Below are 17,883 nucleotides of genomic sequence, written 5' to 3' on the forward strand. Positions count from 1 at the left end.
AGTATCACTTTTGAATTTTGCATTCATTACATTATAACTGTTAGGGTTTAGCTCTGGCAAGAACTGCGGGCACATTCTTTCCTGAAGAGATCTTCCACGCTTGTTCTCAAAATATTAGAAATAATCATTGCTCTAAAATAGCATATAAATTACACTATACATATAGTGCCTGAATCTGGCCAACTTACTGAGGTATTTTATCAAACATGAAATCACACTGAAACCAAGGGGATAATTATTTTAGACAGGAAGATCTGAAAATGCAAGTGAAACTATTCATAACCTTTACCTATGTGTGAAGCAGTACTGTAAGAAACTGATCCAGCGCACAAGAGAATCAACGGGCTTTAAATATGAAAAATCTCACCATTTTTAGAATTGAATCAGCTCATCTACAGACATACTTCTGAGGACACTTGTATAAATCATTCATGACAGAGACAGTCATGAGATACGAGGCTCTAAACAGGATCTTTCTAAAGAAAAGTCAACATTTTAAAATAAAAACAACGCATATTCTAAGCAGTGCACATTTCTGAACACATGCTAGTTGTTTGCCTTGCTTTTACAAACATATGTTGGAAAACCTTAATTCTTAGAAAAGAGAACAAAGGAAGTGAATCACACAGAAATACAGGGGTGGGAAAATACATCTCTCATCTTTTGTAAAGCATAAAACTTGTTCTCCTACAATTTTGACAAAATTCTCAGAATATTAGAGAAAGAACCACCAGGCACCATATTCTAAGTTGCAAAGATAACCTATAGGTACCTAATTATAGGACTTACTGATACTTAACTTTATATTTTCAAAGAAATATTATGACACCGTATCACTTTACAGGGCATACCACTTAGCTTTATAGCAGCTATTCATGGTGGAAGCGCGTACTAAACGCTATGCAATCATAGAATGAATTATGCTCGTATCTGCTGGGCAAATTGCAGCTTAATAACAGGAGAAAAATTGTAAATAATGTGGAGATTCATGGTTTAATCATTTTTAATAGCAGGTAATTTAGCAAATAATTATGAGAAAGAAAGAAGCAGCCTGGTCTAATGGGCTGGAATATACAAGCAAGAATATATTGCTGCACTGGGCCAAGAAAACCTGAACCAAAACACTAATGGTAAGGGTGTCTCGATTTTTCCTGTAACGCAGTAAAAGCGCACGCTGACACGGCCTGGGTAGTGCTAGTCCCTCCCACCTCGCATTAGATCTAGTGATCATGTACTGAGTCAGTTCAACAGGTTGATCTGAAGGAAAACTTTCTCTTTTTGGCAGATTTGTTTTCTACTGGACCAATCCACTTTGTGCTACAGGCTTGCTAGATCCAATTGCAAGTGGAAGAGAGGGAACATGCAGCTGGCAGTGTAAGAGGTGTGTTTGTGGGGGGCAGTTGCCTTTTCCACACCAAACCCCAGTTACACCAGATTAGGTGTAAAGCCAGACTAATGACTCTGATTAAGAGGTGAGACAATTTAGTCTAGGACATCCGACAAGAGAATATTTTGATGGAAACATTTAGTATCTTACACACGAGAACATATATAACAGACAACATTTTCTCATTGCTGCAAATAAATCACGTTTGTGTAACTAAATGACTTAATGAAATTTAATGCCATGTTTCCAAAGCAATACTATGACATCACTTCATTTTACAGGGCAAATGCCTTGGTTTTATTGCAGCTATGCAGCTCAGAAGGACAGATATCTGAGCTGTTTGTCTTAATTTCTGTGCAGCTCAGGCATCTATACAGCATTTGCAGGATGAAGCAGAGGGCAGGAACCTGGTCAACAGTCACAAGTCCCACTTGTCACTCTCAGCCCTCAGGCTGTGGTTCTAAACTCACCGACACCAGCTTACCTGGCAGTACGTAGCTGACCCTCCTGAGCATATGCCTATTGCTATTGAATTAGCCTGAACACGTGATGTGGTGTTTATGCCGGCTGCAGGAGGACATGCTATGCCTGATTCAGCATAGCAAAATTTTAATAATACATTTGACACGGCAGAGTGAACTTGAATAGAGCAGTGCTTAGCATCATGTGGCTGCTCTGTTTCAACTCACTCCTAGGTGCACTAACACCAGATTTATTGTCCTGCGGAACCACGGTTCATTCAGAGCCTCCTCTCAGAGCTGGCTATAGGCCAGCACACATCGCTTGACAGCACCTTTTGGACGTCATGCACGTTGGGGCTGACCGACCACAGCAGCTCAGGCAAAGTAATGGTCCTTAGTGAAGATATTCCAGAGGATGTGGCTTGTCCATTGGTGTAACAGAGATGTCAGGCTTGCTCTTGCTCACCTCATGTCTGAAAATACACCGCACCCTCCTTTTTCTTGTGCCTTGCTCTGTGGAAATGGAGCTTGATGCTTTGCTCCTGTCACAGTGTAGAAAAGAAGTGGTGGTAGTGAACACTGTGTATATGTCCCTCCCAGGCTCACAATTCTCTCCCCTCTCTGCTCCCCCCACACACATCCCCGAACTTTTTTTTTTTACCTTCCTGACATCTTCTCACCTCCCTGTCATTTTAAAACTCAGAATAAAGGAAGCACAGACCTCTCAGCGGACAGCTGTGGAGTTGAGGGCAAACCCATTGAAATGCAACTGCTCTACACAACGAGCTGCTCCTCCTCTGGAGGACTGGTTTGCTGAGGAAGACAAGGAAGGCAACTTTCACAACTTTGATCTTCCCATAAAGGGCCAAGGAGGGAGTCACTGGACAGAGACCAGAAAGTTAACAGGAAGCTGAAACAGATGCCTGTGTCCAGCGCACGTGAGCCTACTCCTGACTGCAGCTGTTCCGGTTGAAAAGGCTATTCTGACTCCAGGACAACCGAACTTGCTGCTACAATCGACCACCCTGTCAAATTTACCCATGTGATTTACTTGTGTGATTTCTCTGTAACATATTTCAGCCAAAATGAGCTGTGCTGGTGTATACCTGCTACTGAACTTGCTTAAGGTAATCCAGCTCATTGTAATTTAAATGGACTAGAGAATGATCATAGAAAAAGCTTAGCCAGCAGTTCTGAAAAAGCAGTAACAGGACTAGTAATGTCTTCAATTGATACGTAAGAGTATTGATAGTCATTCATGGTAGAAACTGAGCATGTGTAAATGGACAACAGACAGTCCCTGTACTTGCAGTCAACGTAAGAGAAAGTGTTTTCAGGCTGAGTAAATTATCAATGTCTCACTCTAAAGAAGAGAAAGTTACCTGTGTTGAGATTTCACTTCCAACGAGGCATATGGATGCTAAACTTTTGCAGAAGCAAAAAGACAAAAGAGAAATCAAAACATACTGTAATGTAACTGTCGATGGGGCTATGAGTCTTGGGCAAGCTGACATTTAAGTCTGGATGCACATACAAACATACAAACAGACTGAAGCATGGATAGCCTTGTCACAGTTAGCTATCCTGGCCCAAATGAAGTTAAGGGAAACTGTCTTTCAACTCTGGTGGTGCCATAATCTCAGTTCAGGTGTGAACAGGAGATTTGATTCCATTAGGATCAGATCACTTCTCCACTAGCTTGACTTCTCTCTCGAACTTCTGGGACAAGACGACTCAGTGGATTCTCCTGAAGTTAAATGCTCTGGATGTAGTAATGCCTTTGCTAAGTCTACACTGATTATAAATCCAAATTTAGAGGAGAGGTTTGGAATTTCACAGGACTGTGCCCTGACACTGGATACCTTGACAAGAAATCCTGAACTGTAAAATATCAGCATACCTAATATTGATATACAAACACTGAACCTTAACTTCAAAGACAGAGCAATTTCCACATCTCCACATTCTGTATATCAGCAGAAGTCTAAGGGTAGACTTGCAGTAGGTGAATCTCCACAAGTCACCGGGACTTTTTGTTTGTTTGTTTTAACACAAGGAGAAGAATTGGAAAAGGTCTGTCCATAGTTCAAATCCTGTGGTCTCTAGAGAAGAAGAAAAAATGTTGGATCAGAAACAGGCCAAAAGGACTACCTCAGCAGGAGACAGGAGGAGAATCAACAAGTGAAATTGCTCTTTGACAATGAGTATTGCTGAGATGGAAACCACAGAGTACTGACTGACAAAAAGAATAATGACAATTAGAGTCACATGTGTTTTAGATACAAGATGTTGGAGCAGCCTGATTTATCCCAGCTGAATAGCAAAATACCCTTGTTATTGGCTGTTTCCTTATAAGACTGGTTGAAAAGCCTCCTCCAGACTACAGAAATGCTATATATTAACATTTGGTGGAAAGTTTTTATCTAATACAGTTATGCAACTGCTAGCCTCCCAAAACTTCAGCAAAAGTATCTGTATTAACAGAGGAAATACAAACTGCATTATGAAGAGAAGCTAGTTAATGAAAAAATAGCTCTTCCAGGCAACTACATAGATGTGGGTCTCAGGAGACCTTAGAGGTTCCTTCTCCCAACACTGCAACAGAAATAGGAGGCATACCGAGGCTTGCAGATTGGTCAGTAGCAAGCTCCAAGGACTTTCTAAGGTCCTCAATAATTTTATTTTCTGAAGGGACAACAGACAATTTGCCATTGTGAAAATTATAGTTTCCCTGGGTAAGGGACTACTATTCAAAGAATGAGTATAAACTAGAAGTTTTTTCACTAGTCAAGGAAATGAAACAACTGCCACATTTAAGTATTTTAGCAACCTTTGCCACAGAGACAATTTATTGTCTGAAAACAAAGAACTTAAACATGAAATGAAATAACTCAATAGATAAATACAACCTCTAGAGGTTTTCCTCTGCTTACCCCCGCCAACTCCTCCTCCCAAACAGGAAAACAGAACAAAACATGCTCATTTGTAGTCTTGTCACCTTCCCTCAGAAATTTTGCTCATTTTCAATGCCTTTCAAGGCTGCTACCCCACCTGTTATCAAAATGGTCTTGTAGCTAATATGTTTGACTTCAAAGTTCCAGGTCTAAAATGTTTTGTATGGAAATGTGGGCAGGTCAAAGTCCACAGACCCCTCAACTCCCACTCTGCATGAATGTTCTTTTCTGCATTATTTTCTGGCCTACTTAGTAAACTTTGAGGGATAGGGTCTGTCTCTGGCTCTGTGCATGGGTTACATCATACCCTGAACCACCAGGTCCTAAAAAGTGGTTGTAGCTTCTATCATAATAAAAATAACTAAAAACTATAGCTCAGAGGTGGAAACACTGTTTTATTCTTTTACTCCTGTGGGAAGCTACTGGGAAGCTACAATTAACCTCAATTAATAAGAAGGATAAACTTTATACAAAGAATATGCTGTTCAGGTGATCTTAATGGGAACAGCATTTGACACTGTTTAATCTTTCTGCTGTTAAAGCAACAGGGAGCTCTGCTGTGGTGAAAATGAAAGTGGGTAAAGCTTAATCCAAAGGGAAAGTAGTTCCCTCCCTCCTGCCCCCATGCAAAAGCAGCAATTCCTCTAATAAAAAGGTACCTAAAAGTTAGGGTCTGAGTGCATCAATAGGCCCTAATGGCACTGAGCGGCCTCATCTGAGATCCCACATCCCCTCTGTCCACTGGCCCATTTAAGCTCAGGCCTAAGCCCCTAGTCCTTGCCCAACCTACGTAGGTAGGTCTGTGCTCAGTCCTGTCCCCTGCTGTTTGAGTGAACTTCCTGGATTGACTTCAGACCCGACTTATCACCTCACATTTGTCTGATGATCACTGGGCTGAGCACAAAACCTGTTCCTGTCTCCAACCCTGCCCTGTCTGGGTCCTGTGGGACATGCGCGGTCAGTGAGGTTACTGCCCCACCAGCATTGCTTGGCTCCAGGCTTGTCTTACAACACAGTATAAACCCCTGTCATGAAGCTGCAAATACATGAATGCATCATTCATAGCACTAGATTTAAGGGAAGAATTGACCTTTCCTTTATGAAGGGAAATGCAAGAATCTCTCTCTCCCTTCCACATCACAGCTCATCAGAAAGGTTATGATGAAGAAAGCTAAGCTGTTGCAAACCTTACCTTAGACCGTGGTGTAACAGTGATCATCTTCATTGCTCTAGCTACTCCTTCCTTGTGTTAAAATAAGAAATATTCAAATGGGCTACTTGCACTCTACCAACAAAATCTGTGGAACTGATGCGGGGGGGAGGATCAGTTTCACCATAATCATGAAGATAAAAATAGGGGAAAATTATGAAATCCTCCAATACGAAACTACCCCCTATATAATTTCTATTGTATTGACTTAAGATTTACATTTTCAAGTAGTGACATTTCCTTCACTTCCCTTGAGATATGTTTTACATCCCACTCACAGGAACTATTTCCTATTGGTTTTCTCAGTGTCATCTCAGTTCTCCTAGTAACATTCTGTAAACTATGCAAAAAATGGCTCTCCATGCATGCTATTTGCATCAGTTATATAACTATCACTCAAGACAAGCAATATTTGCCAATGCAGTTTAATCGATGTCATTCATCCAGGCTGCTAATCATTTTTTTGGCTGCTTCTGAATACGATTTCATATATCAAAGAATTTTTAAGTAGGGTTGCCTAAAATAGAATACATCAGATAGTGCATTGTAGAAAAAAATTACCTCCCTTGAAATCAAAGGATTTGAATTTTGACTTCTGAATTTTATTTTTTAAGTAAAAACTTCCCTGTGCATCTGAAATTACTTTCTTTGTATTTGTATGTAATTTAGGTTTTTAGTTGCATATTTCTGTAGAGAGTTGTACTGCATGGCAAGATGTGCAGTTAGCTCAGTATGAAGAAGGGAGGGCAAACATCACTCACTACCTGATCAGGTGGCTGCGGACCTCAGAATATCCCTGCCTAACGCAAAGAGGCAGGTGTAGTACAAATTCTGAACAAGAGCCATGGAAAGGTAAGAATTGGAGATAAAAAGCTTCCTCACCAACACGATACATTTACCTATCTTATTTCCCCCTCAATTTTTTTGTATTCTGAAGTTACAGTTTTATGTACAGTTTAAGTCATTATAAACCTGCGCTTCTGCTGAAAGACAGAGTTCTAGCTTCCCTCATCCCGTTTGTTCCTTACTACACACCCATCCCTGCTGGTACAAACTTTGTACAGTCACGCAATGAACTCTATCCAGGTTAAAACTAATCACTTCACTTTGCCAGGCTAGCTTTCAGTGCTGGCTTAAATGGGCTTCAAGTGTATGTGAAACTATGGCCTCATTAATCAGCAAATTTTACCTAATTACCGAAGTCACAAGGGATGACCCTGCTACTGTAACATTTCACAGCTCCCATTCCCAAACTTTGTGGGTTGTGATCTCCCCTTTCACCAAGCTTGTGACCCAAATATTAGCATATATGATCAAATTCCTATTGCCCTTGAGATCCAGTTTGTATCTGCAATGGTCCCCAGCTCATAGATTACTGCTGTACTGCATAGTAGCAGGTCAAAAATTGCTTGGAATAGTGATTTCAGAAGCTTGTCTTCTATAGTTAGATGTATTACTTTCTACTCTTCCTTCTGCCTCACAGCAGGAAACTGGAAGTGCAAATCAACATTTTCATTGACACTTTAGACTGACATACTTCAGATAAAAGTAGCCTTCTAGTGCGGATCTTTTCCCCCCACTATTTCAGTTCCCAGCTTTTCTTTTTCCTTCTTAAACCTCTGCAGGTCCCAGTAAATTTCTCAATAAAAATCTCTCACCTGGTTCCACAGACTTTGCCATTACATGCACCATATTCCACATGGTATAAGGAGGCGGAAGAAAACGTAGTATCAGGCAGAGCAGATCAAAAGAAATCCTTTTCCCCCTCCCCCTTACCTCACTTCTAAAGCAGTTCCCTGACCCCCAATACAAGCATGGCATGTCTCAGCCCAAGAGATGTCTTGGTTTCTCACTTTGAAAGTCTGTTCCATTCAGGACTTCAGAAAACTGAATCATTTTGCTCCAGCTAAATTAGGTGGGTTGATTTGTGTTTCTCATATTCCCAATCTCATATACAGCATGGGGAAGTAAAAGACAATCAATAGTAGGAAAACGAATTCCTTTTTTGTAACACTATCTTAAGGTAAGAACAAAAGAAGAATCCCTGAACTTTGTATGAACTCACCAACTTCTGCCTGGCATCCCAGGAATTCGAACTGGATAGAACTGGCTAGAAGTTGCAGAGTTTTCCAGTGGAAAATTCCATTTTCTTTGTTCTTTACCTTGGATGTATAGCCAATCAAGAGAGTGTGAGATAGTAACTATACCAACCAAAGAAATGTATATAAGTCGCTCACTTATGCTAATCAGGGAAGCCTCTGCCTGATCTGTGCATCTGACATGCTTCCCCTGCAGCTGCTGGTGTGTGTGTGTGCGTGCACATGAAGGCTCTCTCTAAACTAAATTATGACAGGTAGAGTTTTTTATGACAGGCATATTGGAGGGAAGAGCAACTTTGCTTCTGGATTACTTCTGAAATCACACAGAGCTTCTAAAAGCTCTTATCGCTAACCCAGCAGAGAGCAGGGCTAACAATAGCATAACATTCTCTTCTTGAACAGTTTACATTATCCTTTTTTCTTCAAGAGACCAACTAAACTATTTTGAAAGATTATAGATTATACTTATTTACAACAGATGAAACATTTTAGTCTTTCTGTTCTCTATTTCCATGAAAAAGCATCCACGATTTCCCTTGTGTTCTCTTTGCGTGTAGTCTAGACTATTATAATAGATTTGAAAATTATTTTTATTACATAACTTTGAAAAACATACTCTCACAGAATTTGTTTGTTAGAAGAATTCTGCTCTGAATAAGATAGGACAATGTGTGGCTTAAAAATAAAAAAAATCATGAATTCCTCTGTTGTTGGTTTGTTTTCCAAGTTGATTTTTCAGTTTAGAAAAGCTGAAACCATTAAGTATATAGTAGAGCGTGCCAAACAGAGCAATATCTACAGGGAGATTTCCTTTTCCTACACTTCCTCCTGTGCATATGGAAGCAGTGGGACTCCTCACGTGAGAAAACCCAAAATTTGGCCTTAAGTCACTATTCCACATGATAGGAAAGTGACTGTCCCACACTAATGCTAAACAGAGTTTACAGTCACTGATTCACTATACTATCTGATGGAGAAGTGTATCAAAGCTGTATGTTCTGCTAGTCAACCAGGTAAAAATTTTGAAGCCTAAATACTTTTTCACTTTCTCATTATTTACTCCTATAGGCAGCCCACACTTCACAGCTGAGGCTCTGAGGGAACAGGTGTAGTAAATATTTATAGAGGAATTTTGTTGCATTCATGGCTGTGATGCTGATCTTTATTTACTGAAGAAGTGTCCCTCACTGTGCCTCTGAATTAGACAAGAAGAGACAGGCAGACTCGCATAACATACTATATTTCTGTATTTAAAACAAGTTTGCTTTAGGTGTGGTTTTTGCTAAGTACCTTTATTTTACACAATTTCTGATGCTGTGTTGATCAGCACAACTCAATCTTCTGCACTTCTACTCTGTACAGTTTTACAGTAGGAAAGGATATAAAACTTACCTGTTAATAAATGTCAAAGGAAACACAGATTCCTCCTGATGGTTTATTGATCATACTTGAGTGACCTATTGAACATCATACGTAGAACGTTCTTCTGCCCTTTAGGTTTAAGAATCGAAAATATTAGAAATGTTAACATTTCAGTGTGTTATAGGCTAATCATTTTCACGAGGGAGTATCAAGCTAGGGTGTGTATCTCTATTGCAAATACAGGTGGCATCTATTTATTTTTAATCACAAATTTTACACAGTATCTGTATCGAACCTGGAGAGCTCACTAACCAAAAATCAGTATTAAAATAATCTTCATTATTCTGCCAATAGCGACAAACTTGTTAGGCTGAATCACAAAACAATTTTCAACCTCCCTATTTCCTGCAACCCTAAAGCTAACAATTTTAAATATAAAGCAAGTATGTAAATCTTACCAGAGGAAAAGAGTAATTTTATTTCATGTACCTTGTCCTAGAAATCTTTTCTCAGTCTTTTAGCCTGTATGCTGGCCTACAAAATAAAGCTAAGACTCAGAACCCCAAATCCTTTTCCATCTACAATCTAGGACATATTAGATGGATACGGGCTTACAGCTAATTGCTGTTAGGTGACACCTAGCTAAATCATGCTGCATTCTTTTCCCTCAGCCAAAGTCATAAATGTCAGTACTTTAGTTTTACTTTATAACCCGCTTTCAGAAACAAATTGTGAAGCATGTTGTCCAGGAAAGTCAGCCTTCCACAAAACCCTGGTAGGGAAAGGGAATCACATTAGAGACCCTACGAATACACCAGTTTTCAACTAGGTTTGTAAAGAGGTCAAAATAGCTAAAGGCACGCCAAGTTTGCATCCACACAACACTGTCAAACTGTGTTAATTTAGGCTTTCATTCCGACCCAGACAGCTTGCTGTAATACTTATAAGGAAGCACATGCTCCCGATTACCAATTTTCTCTGTGCAGGCATCTCTTAAGACCCACACTTCCAAAATTATTGAGACTTAAGGTCCTGCTAAGAAAAACCATCCAGCCATCTTCCCTGCAGTCCTATAAGGGAAGACAAAATTACAAAAGGACTGTTCATCACCATGTACACGTTGGCCATCTATACCTACTGGCACCTTCTCTGCATATTTCACATTTTGGGAAACACCTGTGGGGCTATTTTGACACGATGCCATCTTACATGAAGAGATGAGAAGTGAAATTAAGAACTTGTGCCATTTAAGGGGTCACTGCCATCACCCTTTGAAGTGAGGTGACCTCCGTCACAGGAGGAGTGTGTGGCTGTTTCTGTCGTACTGCAGCAATACTGCAGGATTGTTAACCACGCACAGAACAAAATTCACACAGTGTCTGTTCCTCTTTAATTCATCCTTGGAAGGACTCGGACACTCTCCTTGCCCTGCAAACCACCTTTGACCAACATTATTTGCCAGTCACGTGGCAAGCTATTGTTTCCAACGTTTCTGAAAAACTGTCTTTTTCTTCTTGTAGAGATACAGTAATACAAGACTGGTTTAAAGTAGGATTTTCCCCTTATTATCTGGGTGAAAATAATCAAGCTGAAACCAAGTTCTGGATGTAGCTAGTGTCTGGATATTAAGACAGTCAATGGAGGAACTTAATCTACCAGTCTACCCAGCAAAACCGTATATTGGTTCAGCCACTGATATCCTCTAACCTGCTAATTCATTTAGAGCAGAAAATTTCAGAACAGTCTCAGACTCACAATACTCCTTTTTGCCTTGGGGCAGGATGATTTTGCTTTGTCCCCTCTTCATTTGAGATCACAAATTTCTGTTTATGTCCTGCCTGCAAAATAATTTGCTTAATTGTACTTAGATGCTTAAAGAAGAACTTGCAGGGATGCTTCTTTCCAATAAAGCTGTCCAGAGGATTCCCACGAGACAGAAAAGTTCCTAAGGATATTTTAAAATAAGGGTTTAAGTCCTGTTTCTCCCTTCAGAGTGGAAAGGGCCAGCCACAAAAGAAGATGACCAAAGGCTAAGTTTAGTCACAGGTATGACAGAAGAAAGCACCTTTTCAAAAATATGGCTTGCCAAAGGTTGAACATTAATTCATGGTGGACTGGAGAGAAAATAAATAAATAAATAAATAAGAAGAACAGAATTCAACTCAATGAGAAGACAGTAAAGCTTAAAAAGGAGAAATGTCTCTAGATCAAGGACTTCATTGTGAAATACAAACTGGAAAAAATGGAAATCTTTAATGAATTAGATCAAGATTGCTTACATGTTAATCATTTACAGCTGATATGTTCAGGAAGATATAAGATTGTCTTCAAAATAAAAATTTTGCAAAGAGCTTTCATTGGGAGTTTTACTTCAGCATAAAGAGTTATTTGCCTAAATAGAAAGCAGCAGTTTCCTACAAATTGTTTTTCAAAGTCCCTTCTCCAAGAAAAGCCTATGAAGTGATTTGGTTTCTACTCCTTTCCTTGGAATGTTAATCAATCAAGTTAAATTCAGGCATATTTCAATGGGATATAGCTTTTCCTGTTAGATCATTAATGTATTCCTCTATTGCAAGAGAAATAAAATCTTTTCTGCTAAAAGAATAAAATATTTCCTATCAATTAAGTATTCAAGATGCTCCTTGATTCAATAACCACTCCTGTATATTCTATTATTTCTAGGAGATAGAAGATAAAGAGAAACACAAAGAAAAAAAATAGAACTTTTTAGCTGAGGTTGATCTACAAAGAATTGAAAGACACACTGCTTTTGTTCAACGAGAAGACGACATTGCTATGCTATGCTATTCAATGAAATCCAACATAAGTAATCAGCTGTCTTCCAAAATGAGCAAGCTCGAGAAACTTGTTTTGAAATGAAAGTAGTGTTCATCACTTGGGGAGTGTATTTTAATTTCACAGACTATTCAATATATAGAACTGGAAGAGTGTCCCAACATAAGAATAGACAAGTTGTTAGCTAGTATTGTACCAGCTGTATGTATAATACTATGGAATATAGACAATGCATTAAAAACATTTTTGAACTCTGTCTGGGGCAGTTTGTAATTTAGGCTCAGTTATAATGCTTACTGTGACTGGAATGAGATGAGTCAAAATTATATAGCATCTAATGATATACAGCAATCTTGCTTAGAGACATATCCTGTATTTTATCCTGATGCTGATGGGTTTATAAATTCGGCAGCCATACAAACTCTTGGTTATCATGACAATGACACCCACCATGATCACATTAATGTGTTTGCATTCATATTCTATGATCAGGAATATCAGTTACAGAAGGATGCTAGAGACTGACCGCTGTTCTAGAACAGGTGCTATTGTATTTGCTGATATAAAATGTTTGAGAAATCCCTTCCTCTCTGTGGACAGTAATCAAATTAATGACTGAACTACAGGTATGGTGAAGCTGAAGGAGATAACTGGAAGATAGGTTAGCTCAGATAGATGAAAATCAGTATTATGCAATCATTAACCATTAGAAAGATATTAGTGTAAAAAATTGTAAACTTTCCAAGCAAAGTTCAGCAATATCATATATCCATTGATATCATAGAGAGGATGTAGACTTTTACCTATCCCCTGAATATCAAGATTTTACTGAAGAGACATCATCATCTTGGTATACCTATTTCTAAACTGCAATCTGAAGTTTTATTACTTGTTAGAGGAAAAAAGATTACTGCCTCAAAAATTAAAAATACTAGACAAGAGCGGGTAGTACCCCAAATCAATGTTATCACAATTACGTATCAGTAGTCCCATTTGAAATAGAAAGTGGACTTAAGCGACAGACAACTGCCCAAAGGAAAACGTTGTTAACTTTAATATCTTGGAAAGTTTATTGGGTAGAGTTAATAGTCTATGCCAATGCCTGTTATAGCACTGAATGTTATGGACTATTTTATCTCAGATTTCTGAACCGCCTTTACAGTTGGATTCTTATTTTAGAACACAAATCCTGCTAGCTACCTTTCACTAATCCTTAGGGTGCTTTATATACATTGGAATAAGTTAAACCAAAAAGCAAGACTATGAAATAATATCAAAAGTAGAGATAATAGGCAAGAAAACTTTAGAACTAGTGAACACTTCAAGCTTAACAGATCTGGTTTAACAGAAGGGTAGCAACTTTGGGCTCACCTCCTTACAATATGTGTATTAACATAGCTTTATATTAGTCACTGTGTTATCAGAAGGGCTCTGTCCTGAGACCTATACCTCTGAGAATTAGCAGTTTTCTGCTATGGTTCACAGCTGCAGATATGAGAATCTTTCTCAGAGCTTAGCCTGCTGAAACTTCGGAAGTTTTATCACATTTTAGTAGTTCTTGAAGTAAGAATTCAGACAATTTATCTAAAGATTTGTCTATTAAGTTAGTGAGCACTGTACTGCATATAGGCATTCTTTTTATATTATATGCATTATTGCTGTACTTACCTTATTTACATACTGTATTCCATTTTTAAGGTTTTCAGTAAGTATTTTGTAAACTCATTTATTTAAAGGACTTGACTTTGGTAGGGCAAGTTTCTTGAGCTTTTCTTCCTCTTCTGATCACCTTTTGGCATCAGCTCTATTCATACGCATATGGCAAGATTTGACTAGAAAAGAAATTCTATCATCAGTGAAACAACACTAAGATTACAGCTTAAAAAGACCAATCCCAAATCTGCAGATGCAGAATTTTTCCCTTGTAATATACCTCCTAGTTCTTTGTTTGGCTTCATCTTAAGAATAATTTTTATGAATTTGTACCCACTGTGAAAAATTATTTTACAATTTTATAAATTTAATGATTATCCCCTTACAGTTATTTACGTACTTATATTAAAAAAACAACAAAATTTCACCAGTGTTTACAGTTCATACCTTTAGGAAATCTATTCATGAATATGTTCCCACCTGGTTTTTGCTCAGCCATACGGTACCTATTTCATTCCTACACATTCTCTTTGTAAGAAAGCTGCAATTACTGCTCTTCACTGAAATTGTGCCCATCTGTTTCCAACATACTGATAATGATATACTCAGGCTTAGCTATAATATTCTATGAGTGGTGGCATCAAAATTATACTAAGGAGGCCACCACCCTGTTGCTCTTCAAAGTGATGCCCCAAGATACTTCCTAACTATACGGTCCTTTTCTTTGCCCTGCCGCTAAGCAAAGGCATATCTAATCTGCAGTCCACTTTCTCCACCAGCTATTACTACTTTCTAAATTCTTCCTTGTATTGAACTTCTCATATTATTTTCCCAAGGATATACCAGTTCATGTTTTTCCTCTCCTTTCAGTTGGATTCAATTTCCTGTCCGTTTCCAGGATTTCCAGATTGTTGGGTTATTTTTTCCTACGTAGCATTTGCAACACCTTGTAACTTAACATCATCTGCAAATGCCATTAATATTCTTTTTACAACCTTCCTGAAATCATTGATCTGGGACATTCATCAGGACAGAAGTTTTCTTCCACACAGGAATAAATTAAACTAAATGCAAAATTAGTCCAGCCACATTTAGACAATGAAGTTAAAGAGTCTTCGAGGAATAAATACCTGCAATAGAAGCTCTCTCGGAAGAAAAAACATAATTAAATTAAAAACAACAGCAGATGCTCAACGAGAAGATGAAAGCTTAGGCAGCACTAGTTCTGCAGTTCTGCCTTTTCTGGAATGACATAAAACAAGAGTGCAAGGACAGAACAAATTCTCTATATTGCTTTCATTAACCAAAGATTTTCTGATCCTATTGCATCAAAAATCACAGAACTATGTTGGATGTCTGCATGAGAAAGAGGGGACTACAAGGCCACTCAACATCCTTCCCAGCTCTTGAGAGGAAATGTTTGCAAGGCACACAGCATGGTTGAGTATGAACTCTCCATCCACCCTCCTATCCCCAAAGTTAATGGTTTTGGGAAAGGACCTTTACAAGAACTAGGCAGAGGCCGAAGGTGCCCAAACCTATTTGCAGTGACCCTGATGACATTAATGGATTTAATTGTGTTGCTCAGACATCCTTGGAAGTTTATAACTAGCAATTTCCTCTGAACTCCTCATTCCCTTCACTTCAGCCTCACTCAACACCTGCCTTATCCTTTCCTTCGCCTTACTTCCCTTAGCTGTCTTTTTTGCTCTCCTGGTCTTTGTTTCCTGCACCAGATAAAGAAATTACAATACTAACCCAGTGGTTTTTTCCCCTATTTGCATGGCTTCTCCTGCTTTTTGCCTACCTTTAGAACACCAGCTTTCCCAGGCATGCACTACCCCATGCTACTATACTGCCTAGTCCTGCTTCTGACAAGCCTCAAGACACCACCTAACTAAGCATTATTGATAAAGAAGAACTTCCACAAAATGCACAGGAAGTATTCAAAAAACCAAAAAGCTGGCAACGCTAAATGCATGATTTGCATAAGGGAGAAGAGGAAGGAAGAGTGCTATGAGGCTCTCCAGCTTCAGGGTGAAAGCTAATAAAAGCTAACCTCTTGCCAATTCACATTATCTTTTATTTTCTGAGAGCCTCAAACCGCAGTGGCCCATCCCTTCACCCAGGGAGATCACATGTAGAGATTAGACCAGCATTCAAACTATAGTAGCTGCCACAGATTATAGGGCCCTTGTAAACATGTGTTTGTAATCTACCCTTAATTAACTTAATAACTTAATTCTACCCATGTATTTTCTATCTCCCACTGAGGTCAGTAATTTTCACAGAAAGCTAAAATTTCCTTAGGAAAGGTAGAAAACCCACTCCCTGAAGTTTTTAGGGAGGTGGTTACATGCTACTACAAGGGATTATTTCCACATGCTCTACCTTTTTGCAAAGAAAAGCTAGCACTAAATATTCTCACTAATTTCCAACTTCATTCTCACTGCGTCAGGCATTTCTCCTTCTGCCTGTGGAATAATATCAGTGATACTGGCATATATTGACAGATAGATGAAAACACAGAGTGGCCAAGTTTGGGACAGCATAGTAACAACAGTAGGAAACTTTGCGAAGGGGCTGCATATTAGATCTTTAAACACTCTCCCAATACGGCTCCATCACATAGTATGTGCTAGTGAGGTAAGAGACAGCTATTAAATTCAGCATCTATTTCTCTCACAGGTTAGAGAACATTCCTGACAGTATTTATTAAAATAAAAATTAATCAGTGATGTATGTCAAATGAGAAAAATAATTCGATCACACCAGGATTTAAATTATGTTCAAAGAGACCAGAATTTGGCAACATCATGTCACATATTAGAGAAAAACTATATACACTAATATAGATCTCTGAATGCAAAACAAGCTTTTTCAAATCACTCATGTTTTCTTGTTGTAAAAAATACTAGTTCATTTTTGTGATGCGGATAGCTGTCTATTGAGAATTTAATTGAGACATCTATTCTTACCTCAGGCTCATTTGAAAGCTAAACATAGAAAGAGTCACATAACAGCTAATGGTGTCACCTCAAAAGTGAAAGCTATCTACAGGTATTGAAATCCAAGCAAATTTTGCCACTGATTTCAGCAAAACCTAAATATCAAACTGAACATACGAAAAAGGAGCAGATAGACAGGGAACAACAGCAGCAAAACAAGCATAAGCCTGCTTGTGACTGCTACTGATAGTACGTGTGTTAGAAAGAAGTCTTGAGCTCCAGATATATTTGTCCTGTTAAAATAGCTACTTCTTATATGACTGCACTCAACTTCTGAGCCAGCCTTTGCCTACCTCCTCACAGAAGAGGAATGAGAGAAGTATTCGATCTTCTCATACTATAGCAGCTTCAGCCACAGCCTGCATAAAAGTAGGAGGGCCATTTCTACCAGAAAGCTTAAAATATATTATTTGAGATGAGCAGAGTCAGTGTCATTGGGTCCTACTACAGAGCAGTTGGTAACTCCTTCCCTATTCAAAGATAGCAATTTAGCTTGTGAACCTGCAAGACTAAGCTCTGTTGTGCTTATTTTTACAGTTTTCTAAATGCACTTCATTCTAGGGTGTTACTAGTAGCTGATGCAAGTGAAAAATTGCATCTAATCTTCTGTCTTAAAAGATATTTCAACTAAAGTAGTTAACATTTAGTTTAACAAACAGGGCTTTAACTCCAAGGATTTTAACTCTTCTCTCTTGCCCAAAAATCCAAACAAAATGAGAAGAAAATAGAGCAAATGAGCCTTCTGCACAAGCCAAAGGAGTTAAAAATATCTGTGACTTTTTGGTCTCTTACATCAGTTTGTTTTGAACACCAGAGCTAACTAGAACATCAAAACATACACAGAGAAATTGTTTATTCTAAGCATTACAAACACATACATGCTTTTAACCCACCAGAAAACTTGCTGTACCTCTCCATTCTGTGTTTATTTGAATCGCTTTCCAATTCAGTCC

The sequence above is a fragment of the Apteryx mantelli genome, chromosome 3, assembly GCF_036417845.1.
Source record: "Apteryx mantelli isolate bAptMan1 chromosome 3, bAptMan1.hap1, whole genome shotgun sequence".
NCBI classification, from domain to species: Eukaryota; Metazoa; Chordata; class Aves; order Apterygiformes; family Apterygidae; genus Apteryx; species Apteryx mantelli.